General features: G+C 37.0%; 1 protein-coding gene across 15 annotated transcripts in view; it reads left to right on the forward strand.

Moving 5' to 3' along the window:
* The window catches only part of MAGI2 (membrane associated guanylate kinase, WW and PDZ domain containing 2), a 972,748-nt gene that overhangs the window by 279,672 nt on the left and 679,941 nt on the right, over positions 1 to 13,135 (forward strand). The gene's annotated exons all lie outside the window — the stretch shown is intronic.

Consider the following 13,135-nt stretch of genomic DNA (forward strand, 5'->3'; position numbering starts at 1 on the left):
TAAAACTTCAGTTGAAGCTGTTGTGGAACGGGGATTAACAGGAGCTTGCAGCGAATTTACAATCTGCTTTAAGAAACTAAGTTTTGATATGGCACCGCTAAATGAAATGTCACATGGAAAAGATATTTGTTCAAATCTCATTTCTCAGAAAGATCTTATCTCATTTATGCAGCTCCTTAAAGACCAAATGAATTGTTGGACTTCCGGGGAAGGAAAATGCCGAGCTGAGTTGTCTCTCGTAACGGGAGCAGGCTGAAAGTTTTGTTTGGGGTAGTGGAGGGCAAATCAAAGCCCACTGCCTACCTTTTTCAGTGAGAGAAAGGTCCAAGACTTGCACAGAAACTTTGGAAAGAGATTTACCTTGGCTGAAAAGAAGCCCTGTAGGGGGTTTCTTTGAGGCTTTGAGGGATCTCGGGAAGTTTGCAAAAGTCAACGTCTGCAAGACTTTTCAGAGTCATTGATTTGGCATAAGCTCGTCAGGATCCTAACCTTCTGGGACATTTATAAACAACTAAAGCTTTGGAAGACCAGTGGAACTTGGATAAGTGGAGAAAAAGGTACAGAAGCTCTCTTTTCACTCCGGAGCTAGTTATAGACTAAAGGGACATATTAAAGGTGGGAAAAAGGAAAAAATATAAAGCTTGCAAGTAGAAGAAGGAAAGGCTGAAGTTTGGATTGTTTTAATATAAAGGACAGTGCTAAAAACTGTTAAAAACTGAAAAGAGATCATTGTTTTGTCTACCTTGCGGTTTCCTGGAATGAAAACAGCCACGTTGCACTGGAATACATCGGAGCTGACCTGCAATTCTTCTGGGCAAGACAGGAAGTGCGTCAAGTATCGTGAGATTTCCATGAGAGTTGATGGTGACAGAGACAGGAAGCAGTAAAGAAAAAAAGCCTACTCTATACCATAGAGAAACATCGGCAGCCATTGCTGGGAGGTCCAATTTAAAACATTGTTTTTAAAAAGATTTGAGATTTTAAAATTGACAGAATCAACTGGAAAAGGGGTAAGAAGACAAGAACTATTGACTATATTATTGGTGGGCTCCTGGGGTGATCTTAAAAGGAAAAAAAAATTTAAAAGGAGAAAAATCGCGGCCGCCATTTTGGAATTTTTGAAGACTTTTTTGATAAATATCTCGGCCTAGGGGGCTCAGAAACCAGCGAAATTGGGCTTGCTGGAAAGGGCAAGCCCTACTCTATTGAACCTGACTGTCAGATTTCAGTTTGGTGAGGTCAAAAATTTCGTCATTTTTTTAAAGGAAAAAAAATCTTAAAAAATTCATATCTGGGCCTGGGAAGCTCAGAAGAAAACAGAATAAAGTTTAACTAAGAGAGGAAATTTAGACCTTTTGAATTTGGTAGTTAAACCTGAGATTGGTGAAACGGAAATTTTTGGTATTTTTATTCCTTTGTCTTTGGCTTAAATGTCTGAGCCCAGGCAGCCCCGAACAAGGGCCCTTTCATTAGAAAAAATGCAGGACCAAATGGAGGCTATGGAAGCCAGAATTATGAAAGGAGTTAAGAAAATGATGGAAGAAATGAAGGAAGAACTTGTCACAGTGATTAAAAAGGAAGTGGATGAGCTCAAAGATAGAATTGGGGAAACAGCTAAGAAAGTGCAGGAGGTGGAAGAGAAAGTTAAAATACATGATACCACCTTGTTGAAAGTTCAAGAAAAAGTGACTATCCACAACTGCAAATTAATGGAAAATCAGATACGTTTGAGAGGAGTACCTGAGGAAGAGAACGGTGATCTGAAAGGATATATAATAAACATAATTGCAGAATTCTTAGATGAAGACCCTGATAAGACTAAAAGCATGTATGATCACATGTATAGAGTTAATTCGCTTTTTGCCAAAAAAAACAATTTACCAAGAGATGTTGTTGTAAGATTTATGACAAAGGAAATGGTGGGAAGGATCATGAAGAAAAACTTTGAAGAGTCATTGATAGTAAGAGGTAGCAGAGTGAGAATTATGAAGGAGCTACCTAAACAAGTGATAAACGACAGGAGAACATACAAAAAGTTGACAGAAAAATTGAAAGACAATGGCACAAGGTACAGATGGATAATCCCCGAGGGTTTGAGCTTTGAACTTCAGGGGAAGAGAGTCACAATTACAAATGCCCGAGAGTTGAGGAGATTTTTTGAAGAAAATAAAGAATTTGCACCATGATGGATTACAAATTATTGTCTTGGAATGTTAATGGACTAAATTCACCACAAAAAAGAAGAGCAACTTTTCATTGGATCAAGAAGCAAAATTGTAATATAATTTGTTTGCAAGAAGTTCACATCAAACAAAAGGATTATAAATTTTTATGGAACAAGCAACTGGGAAGGGAATTTTTTTCGTTAGCTGAGCAGAAAAAAAGGGGAGTAGTTTTTTATATTAAACAAGATTTGGAGCCAAAATTGGTGTTTAAAGATAAAGATGGAAGATTTGCAGCAGTGATGATAACATCAAATGGGAAAAAAACGCTGTTATTGGGACTATATGCACCTAACGGTGCAAAAGATGCTTTTTAAAAAGACGTTACACAACAGTTAGATGAGTTGACTTATGATCAAATACTCTTAATGGGAGATTTTAATGGAACAGTTCAGAATTCACTGGATAGATCCGGAGGGGAAAAAAATGATGGGAAAGAAGGGAAATTGCCAAAGTCTTTTTTTGAATTAGTTAAACAAGAAAATTTGGAAGATATATGGAGAAAGTTTAATCCTGAACTGAGGGACTATACTTTTTTTTCTGCAAGACATAAGACTTTTTCTAGAATTGACATGCTGTGGGGAACCAGAGATTTAGGCCTTATAACAAGGAAGATAGAGATCCTAACTAAAATTGGAGCTGACCATAACCCAATAATGTGGATTACAAAATTATCCAAAAGACTGAGAAGATGGAGATTGAATGAAGATTTGCTACAGAGCAAAGAAACAGTGACTTTTCTAGGAAAAGAAACTAAAGAATTTTTCCAAGTAAATGACAAAGAAGATATTGACTTCCAGACGGTCTGGGATGCTTATAAAGCAGTAATGAGAGGGTTGTTGATTACTTTGAACAATAAAGATAAAAGGGAAAAAGAAAAACAACTATTGGACATTCAAAATGAAATAAAGAAAAAAGAAGGAGAGTTGAGGAAAAGACCAGGGAAAAAGAAAACTCTAAGGGAAATTTCAATATTACAAACTCAATTAAGACATTTGTTAAGCAAAGAAGTGGAATGGAATTTGAAAAGGCTTCAGCAGAAATCGTTTGAAGAAGCAAATAAGACGGGGAAATATTTGGCATGGCAACTGAAGAAAAAGAGGGAAAACAAAATAATTAGTAGAATTGTGACAGATGAAAGAGAAGTAGTTACTCAAGAGGGAATAAAAAGAGATTTTTTTAAGTACTATGCCAAGTTGTTTAAAGGTGCTGAAGTAAAGAGAGAAAAGATAGACGAATATCTACAAAAAATAAAAATTGAGCCCTTAACTGAAAATATGAGAAAAGTTTTGAATGACCCAATTGAAAAAGTAGAAATTGAAGCAGCAATCAACGCGATGAAAAATGATAAAGCTCCCGGGCCAGATGGTTACACAGCTAAATACTTTAAAATTTTTAAGGATGAATTAATACCAAAATTACAGAAGCTGATGAATGTAATAAGAACTAAAGGGAATGTACCAAATACATGGAAAGAAGCTGTTATTTCTTTGATACCCAAAGAAGAAAGAGACGTCACAAATGTGAAAAATTATAGACCAATTTCGCTTTTGAACAATGATTATAAAATATTTACAAGAATTCTGGCAGAACGACTTAAGCAATATCTGATAAATTTTATAAAGGAAGATCAAGCTGGTTTTCTTCCTAAAAGACAAATAAGAGACAATATTAGAACTGTTGTAAATATTGTAGAATATTATGAAAGACACCCAGAAAAAGAAGTAGCATTATTCTTTGCGGATGCAGAGAAAGCATTTGACAATTTAAACTGGGACTTTATGTTTGCAGTGATGGAAAAAATGGAGCTTGGAGAAAGTTTTATAAGAATGATAAAGGCAATATATTCTGAACAAAGGGCAAGGTTGTGCGTTAATGCAGATCTTACAGATGAAATGAAAATCAGCAAAGGTACTAGACAAGGCTGCCCGCTTTCGCCATTGCTGTTCATAATGACTCTTGAAATTTTACTGATGCAGATTCAAGAAGAAAAAGTTCTAGAAGGATTACAAATAAAAGGCTATACATATAAGTATAGAGCATTTGCTGATGATATAATGTTTATAAATGAAAATCCCATACAAGCTACACCTTTGTTATTAACGAGAATACAAGAGTTTGGGGAGTTGGTGGGACTTTATATAAATAAAGAAAAATCAAAAATTTTGTGCAAGAATATGCAGATAAATAGACAGCAAGAATTACAAAGACTAACGGGTTGTGAAGTTGCCTCTAAGGTTAAATACCTAGGGGTAGAGATAACAATGAAAAATATTGATTTGTTCAGGAACAATTATGAAAAACTATGGCGTAAAATAGAAGAAGATATGCTAAAGTGGAACAAGCTTAACTTGTCATTGTTGGGCAGAATAGCTGCAATAAAAATGAATATTTTACCAAGGATTATGTATTTGTTTCAAACCATCCCTATTTTGAAAGATGCTAAACAGTTTGATAAATGGCGAAGGAAAATTTCAGAATTTGTGTGGGCCGGGAAGAAACCAAGAATTAAAATGAAAGTTTTGACAGATGCAAGAGAGAGAGGTGGATTCCAATTACCAGATTTGAAACTGTATCATGAAGCAATTTGTTTAGTATGGATGAAAGAATGGATAACGCTGTTAAATAAAAACTTTTAATGTTGGAAGGCCATGGAAAAAAATTCGGCTGGCATGCATACTTGTATTACGGAAAAAAGAAGATGGATGGTCTTTTCTCTCACCATTATATAAGAAGTAGTCTACTAAATGTGTGGATAAAGTATAAGAAATATGGTGATGAGAGGAGACCTTTATGGATAGTGCCAGCTGAAGTGATAAAGTTAACGGCTAAAACAGTTAAAGAAAAACAGCTATCATATAACCAGTTACTAAAAATACAAAGTGGGAAAATAGAACTGAAAACTGCAGAAGAACTGAGTTATAAATATGATTGGTTTCAAATGCAACAAATAAAAAGCTTGATGGAGAATGATATTAAAGCCGAAGGAATAAGGAAAGAACAAACAGAAATGGAAAGAGTTCTGCTTGGAGACAATGAGAAATTAATCTCAAAAGTATACAAATTACTTTTACAATGGTCTACAGAAGATGAAGTAGTGAAATCTCAAATGATAAAATGGGCAATTAATGTAAATAAAGAAATAAAGATGGAATCTTGGGAGTATTTGTGGAAGAACTCTATGAAACTCGCAACATGTCATAGTATTAAAGAAAACTGTTTTAAGATGATGTATAGATGGTATATGACTCCAAAAAAATTAGCAAAGATGAAGAATAAGATGCCAGATAGGTGTTGGAAATGTAAAAAACATGAAGGTTCTTTCTACCATATGTGGTGGACTTGTGAAAGGGCCAAAATGTTTTGGCAGATGATTCAGCAAGAGATCTCTAAGATTCTGGGATATGAATTCAACAAAGAGGCAGAGACTTTTCTGCTGGGATTACAAATGGAAAAATTTCCAAAAGAAGATAGAACTTTAATATGGTACTTGCTCTCAGCTGCTAGGACATTGTATGCGCAGTTATGGAAGCAAGAAAAAATACCAGAAAAATGGGACTGGATTACAAAAGTTATGTCATGGAGTGAAATGGACAAATTAACAAGAAAACTAAGAGACTATGATTTAGAACTTTTTAATGCGGAGTGGAAGAAATTCAGAAGATACGTAGAGAAAGAGTGGAAAATAAAAGGACATTGGACAATTTTTGATGATTAAGATTTTTATAGTTAAGGGTACCTTAATATTTGTTTTTTTAAAAAAATAACACTGGCGGGGGTCAAGTAACGGAGGGAGGGGTGGGAGGAAAGTAAGATATGGGGTAGAACGATTTTTTTTATGTTATTTTAAGCTCTTTATAAATTGTAGATATAATTCTGCTACCATATGTTACTAATAAATTTGTTTATACCGGAAGACCAAATGAATTGTTTTATGCTGACAGCTAATGATCTGAGGGAAGAAGATCTGACAACTAATGAAACTGTAAACCTACAGGGGTCCAGTACTAAAGAGAGTGTATTGATGGCAGTGAAAGTGGAAGGGGAAAGTGATACTTTGTGAAATAAACAAAGGAAAAGTAAGATGGTCTCTTATGACGCACTTTCAAAACTAGACTGGAAATCAAGATGTAGTGAAATCAGGCTGAGAGGGAAAAATGGCGATGAATTCTTCCCCCTGTGGTTGAGGGGGCAGGCCATGTTGAGAAGAGAAAAGCTGCCCTCCAATCAACAAATCAGGATTTGGAAAGCCTTTCGGAAAAAAGATTTTGGATTTTTTTTTCCTGCTTTGCTGAATGGCTGAACAAGGAACTTTGACTAAGAAGTGAAATGTGATATCAAAGGATAAACTGTGATTAAATGGGCTGCCTCAGATGCAATATGGGTGCAGAAATCAAAGGAACTTAAAAGTTTTTAATCTTTGGGAAGAAGGACTCTGGAATCTGGGTTCTTTTTTTTCCTTGTGAATAAACAAACATGTAACCATTAATAATGACTAGATGTTAAACTTTAAAAGAATAAGGGAGATCTTGAAGAAGTAATGTTAATGAGTGTAGTTAACATATTTCTCTATATAGTAGATGTATTGATATTTTGCCTATTTAGTGAGATTGTTTATAATGATGTAAGAATAGGATCAAAGGTTGAAAAGGCAGATAGCATAATTGCTGTGGAATTTGGTAGACTTGGTGATTTGGCAGACTTGCTTTTAATATGTTATCAGGAGAAATGGTTTAGATGGAGATAAACAAATTATTTAGTTGTATTTTATGTAATTTGCTAAGGACAAAGAAATTATTTTTATGTGCTTCTTTTAATAAGGATTTTGCTAAATCAGCAACCTAATTTGTGCTTATAATAGGCTTAAGTTAAATTAGATAAAATTGGTATTGAGACAGTTTTGAAAGAAAAAAATTTTTTTTCTTAACTGGTTATATTTAATTTGTGTTTAAGAAGAAGTGTTTTAGATTTACATTGCTTTACTAGTTTATTAAAAGAAATAATTCTTTTTTATTATTCTGGTCAAGGAAGAAAGGAAGATAATATTTAAGGAGATTTTTATACTTGTAGGTAGAATGATTTGAGCATTTTATTGGGAGGTGGAATTATAATTGATATATTTGTACTGGTTTCTGTTTCTGTTTTCCCCATTCTGTCAAGGCCGTTTCCCCTCCCCTTTCCCCCCCTTTTTTATGTATCTTCTGCAATGCTTCTCTTTTTTTTGTAGTTTAAATCAATAAAACTTTTAAAAAGTTAAAAAAAAAGAATAAATAGAGAACCTTTTATACCTATTATAGTTGAGCTGTAAAGATGATGGGATTATATAACACATTAGTACAATATTAGCTTTTGATTTCTTAGATAACTGATGGTTGTTAGTGTTGAAAGTGTTTTATAATCACACTTAAATTGGGAATGTATTGATGATTTTTGATGGTATATGGAATTTTGTTACTTCTTATAACTCTAACATATTTTAAATGACTATATGTGTATTTCAAATTTATACAAAGCACTGAGAGAATGTTTAAATACCTATGTTTACATACCCTTCACTATAACTTCCTTTTCTAGTTCAGGAATTACAATAACATATTCAGGAGAATAGCATTATTGGTAATGTGACAATAGTTTAATGATTTACTTAGATTTAATCCATTTTTATATTGCCTTTAATATTTGTAAAATTGCATTTTAATTCATTTTCCTCCTTATACCGTAGAAACACTGCAGATAAAATTATTAAAACAATAGAATCAAAATGCAATATTGAATGACAGGGTAAATTAAAACTATAATATGACAATGTCAGATTCTCTTGGAATATCATAAAACACCCTGTATAACTTTTTAAAGAGTGAAATATATTTGAATATTGTAGTTACGTTCTACTGTGTGCCTTCATATATGAGAAATGTATTTTATTAATATAGTTGGCTTCCTTTATTGCATATAATTGTACCTGTAAATTTTTATGCATTTTATGAATTTCATCTTCCCCAATCCACAATGAATTTCATCTTCCCCAATCCACAATGTAGTTTGCACCCATCACCATCTAATCTAATTAAACTTTTAATAACTCTTAGACTCTCCATTTAGAGATGAATACAAATTGCAGATTTTGAGCTTTTCCAGTCTGTCCTGAAATGTTCTCTCCCCCTTTTTAAATTGAACTTCTAGCCTTCCATTGACTTTAAAAGCTTGCTTACTGCTTTCTGATAATTCTATTAGTCCTATTGAAAGCATTAACTCCTTATTTGATGCTTTTTTAATCTTAAAAGCTATCCCACATAGGTTAGAAAAATTGCATCATAGTTACTTTGAGCACCACAAAAATGTGACATCATTTGCATATCGTAAATTCAAGAGATAAAGAGTATGGCAAAGAGTTTATAACATTCTCTCATAATGTGTCTATGGGAGGAGGAAAAAATCTGTCTTCTATCCTTGCATAAGGAAGGATGAAATTGAGCATTTTTAGCCAACCACAAAAGATTGGCCCCAGAAGAAGATCTATAGATTCTTACAAGTCCATGAATAAAAATGAGGGTCTTGAAAGAGTGTGATGTAATCAAGATACTGCACAAAGAGTAAGTTGGGTTGGGGCTGAGCAAAAGGTTTTTCAATGAGTTTGATGGATGTCTTCGATTTTCTCTATTTATAATAGTATGAAATTGCATAAAACAAGTCAGGCTAAACCAAGTTAAAGAAATAATGCCTTGTCACAGTTTCATTTTTGTACTGTAATTCACACCACCAAGACTTCTTCCACACATCAGTATGTTACTTGTTTGTTTTGTCCTTTTAAGAATTATAGGCCACCAAAGTCACGCTCTTGGAGCTTTCCTTCTAAACTGCATCATAAACACAGTTACAGAGCTTCATGAACAATACTTACCTTCCACTATCCATCATCAACAGCTCTGAAAGACCAGGGAAAATGGGTGAACTAGGTCAGGTAATATTCAAATCAGCAGAACAGGAATATTATATATCCTTACATTATCAGACAGATTTATTGTATGTGGCCATTGGCCATCACAATACAATACATTATCATGACTACATAGATGTTATAGATCTTAATCTCATTCCTGGTAGCACTTTCTCAGCAGTAATCACAAACTAGTAGAATCAGACATTGTAGTACTTTGATTCCTGGAGACCAACAAATATTGGTCAACACCTCCTCTATTTTTTGTCACCAGACATCATTCTACTTGCATATAAATAATGGTTAAAATGAATATAAGGGTTTTTTATTGTTCTTACAAATAAAATATAGGACTGTTACGATCATGTCATAATACTGTGCTTTGGTTATTAATGCTGCAATATGCAAATGTTGAGAGTTTTTGTGTAGGAAAGATGCCTGCAAAGATGTTAAAAAGGTAAAGGTAGTCCCCTGTGCAAGCACCAGTGATTTTTGACTCTGGGGTGACGTTGCTTTCACAACGTTTTCATGGCAGACTTTTTACGGGGTGGTTTACCATTGCCTTCCCCAGTCATCTACGCTTCCCCCCAGCAAGCTGGGTACTCACCCTTTGGGTGAAGAAGTACCTCCTTTTATCCGTTCTAACCCCACTGCTCAGCAATTTCATTGAATGCCCACGAGTTCTTGTATTGTGAGAAAGGGAGAAAAGTACTTCTTTCTCTACCTTCTCCATCCCATGCATAATCTTGTAAACCTCTATCATGTCACACGGCAGTCGACGTTTCTCTTAGCTAAAGAGCCCCAACCGTTTTAACCTTTCTTCATAGGGAAAGTGTTCCAAATCTTTAATCATTCTAGTTGCCCTTTTCTGCACTTTTTCCAATGCTATAATATCCTTTTTTGAGGTGCAGTGACCAGAATTGTACACAGTAGTCCAAATGAGACTGCACCATCGATTTATACAGGGGCATTATGATACTAGCTGATTTGTTTTCAATTCTCTTCCTAATAATTCCCAGCATGGCATTGGCTTTTTTTATTGCAATCGCACACTGTCTTGACATTTTCAGTGAGTTATCTACCATGACCACAAGATTTTTCTCTTGATCAGTCTCTGCCAGTTCATACCCCATCAACTTGTATTTGTAGCTGCGATTCTTGGCCCCAATGTGCATTACTTTGCGCTTGGCCACATTGAACCTCATCTGCCACATTGATGCCCACTCACCCAGCCTCAACAGATCCCTTTGGAGTTCCTCACAATCCTCTCTGGTTCTTACCACCCTGAACAATTTAGTGTCATCTGCAAACTTGGCCACTTCACTGCCTACTCTCAACTCCAAATCATTTATGAACAAGTTCATAAATGCACATTGCAGAGACCTCTGGAAGAGAGCAGAGAGTGCTTCAAGGGTGAGGTTTGGCAGCTGGGGGAATTGCTGAAAACTTTTGAGTTCGTGTGAAGGGCTGAAGGTGATTGTGGCTGATTGATTAGAGTGGCTGTGTTGCCCACCCTCTTTGCATTATTAAGCTGTGCCTTGCCAGAGAGCTAAAGGGCTCTTGGCCTGTGGCTCTTAGCCTGGGGGCTGTGTAAGGACCAGGAACCCAGATCCCTATTTCCTTGTGTTCCCAATAAGGTAAGTAGACTCTCCAGGCGGGGAGCCACATAAACAGGGTTTAAAAAGAGACTGCATATTTTAAAAAAGCTATCATGAAGGTAGAATGCCACCAGGGGGGCGGGGGCTTTCCAGTGTTTTGCATTGAGTGTCACATGTATGACTATCTGCCCACAGGACAGAAGTCTTGGGTGTGTGCTCGATGCAAGGAGCTCCTGGTCATCAGGGAACGAGTTTGTACCCTTGAGGCTGAGGTGACTGACTTGGAGAAGCAGAGACAGTCAGTTAGGCACTCATGGAAGATTCTCGGGGACGTGTTAGTTGAGCCCTGATCTGAACGTGGCAGCCCCGTTGCTGCCAGGGAGTGTGAAGGTCAAGAGGGAACAGTGCACCGGGCTGAGGATAAGGGTAATGCGCCCTCAGAAGGGACCTCTTCTTTGGTTGGTGAACGGGAATCCTTTCTCGCCAAGGAAACATCCCTGGGCGGGGAGAGAGGGAGGGTCTTGGTAGTTGGCGATTTGATCCATAGGCAAGTAGTCAGCTGGGTGGCAAAACTGCGTACTGACCGTATGGTGACTTGCCTGCCTGGTGCGAAGGTAGTGGACATTACGCGTGTAGTAGACAGGCTGATAGTGCTGAGGAGGAGCTGGTGGTCGTGGTGCATGTTGGCACCAACGATGTGGGGAAATGCAGTCGTGAGGTCCTGGAGGAAAAATTTAGGCTGCTAGGTGGGAGACTTAAGGCCGGGATTTCCAAGGTAGCTTTCTCAGAAGTGCTACCTGTTCCACCTGCAGGGCTGGAGAGACAGGCACAAATTAGAAGTCTCAATGTGTGGATGAGACGATGGTGCAAGGAGGAAGGGTTTAAGTTTGGTAGGCACTGGGATGCTTTCTGGAACAAGCGGGAACTGTACAAAAAAGACGGTCTCCACTTGTCCCCAGATCGAACCAGGCTGCTGGCACTTAAAATCAAAAAGGTGGCAGAGCAGTTTTTAAATTAAATCTAGGGGGAAAGACAACAGGAGATGAAATGTCTCTGGTTCAGGAAGACTCATCTCAAAGAGATGAAGGGTTAGCTGAGACTTTTCTACCGGGTAATGGAACAGAGTTGTCCACTGAGACAGTGACAAACAGAATGGACTGCCTGCCAGAGTCTCAAGGCGGCAGGAGGAAGGTGGCGGGCCTAGCTTGCCTAGGAAATTATAGATGTTTGTACACAAATGCTAGAAGTCTTCGAAGTAAAATTGGTGAGTTGGAATGTTTAGTGTTGAGAGAAAACATAGACATTGTGGGAATTTCAGAAACTTGGTGGAATGAGGAGAATCAGTGGGACACGGTGATTCCTGGATATAAGTTATATCGGAAGGATAGGGAGGGAAGGGTTGGAGGTGGGGTGGCTTTATATGTCAGAGAGGGCATACGATCCAGTAAGACTGAGGTCAGAGAATTAGACTCCCTTATAGAAATGCTTTGTGTTGAAATAGAGGGCCCAAAAGGAAATTTAACTATGGGAGTTCGTTATCGCCCACCAAATCAAAAGACAGAGGACAACTATAATATAATGGAAGGCTTAAAGATGGTGACTAAACAAAAAAACTGTGTCGTCATAGGTGATTTTAACTACCTGCAGATTGATTGGGTCAATATGTGTTCTGGTCGAGAGAAAGAGACTTTCTAGATGCTCTCAATGACTGTGCTATGGAGCAGATGGTCACAGAACCTACCAGGGGTGGGGCGATCCTGGATTTGGTCCTAAGTAATGCCCAAGACCTGGTGAAAGATGTAAAAGTGATCGCACCGCTTTGGAGCAGTGAACATAACGTTATTGATTTCACTATTTGTATAAATAGGGAGTTGCCCCAAAAGACCAGCACAACCACGTTTAACTTTAAAAGGGGTAAATTCTCTGAGATGCGGAGACATGTGAAGAGGAAACTGAAAGGAAAGGTAAATACAGTCAAAACCCTTGGGGAAGCTTGGAGGCTATTTAAAAATACAATCCTAGAAGTTCAGATAAAATATATACCACAAGTTAGGAAAGGCACAAACAGGTATAAGAGAAGGCCTGCATGGTTAACAAACAAAGTAATGGAAGCTGTAAAAGGTAAGAAGGACTCCTTTAAGCGGTGGAAAGCTAGTCCAAGTGAGATTAATAAAAGGGAACACAGGCAATGGCAAATCAAATGCAAGACTGTGATCAGGCAGGCAAAAAGGGACTATGAGGAGCATATTGCAAAAAACATAAAGACCAACAATAAAAATCTCTTCAAGTATATTAGAAGCAGGAAACCAGCCAGGGAGGCAGTGGGGCCCGTGGATGACCAAGGGGTCAAAGGATTACTGAAGGAGGATAGGGAAATG

The sequence above is a fragment of the Heteronotia binoei genome, chromosome 8, assembly GCF_032191835.1.
Source record: "Heteronotia binoei isolate CCM8104 ecotype False Entrance Well chromosome 8, APGP_CSIRO_Hbin_v1, whole genome shotgun sequence".
Classification (NCBI taxonomy): Eukaryota; Metazoa; Chordata; class Lepidosauria; order Squamata; family Gekkonidae; genus Heteronotia; species Heteronotia binoei.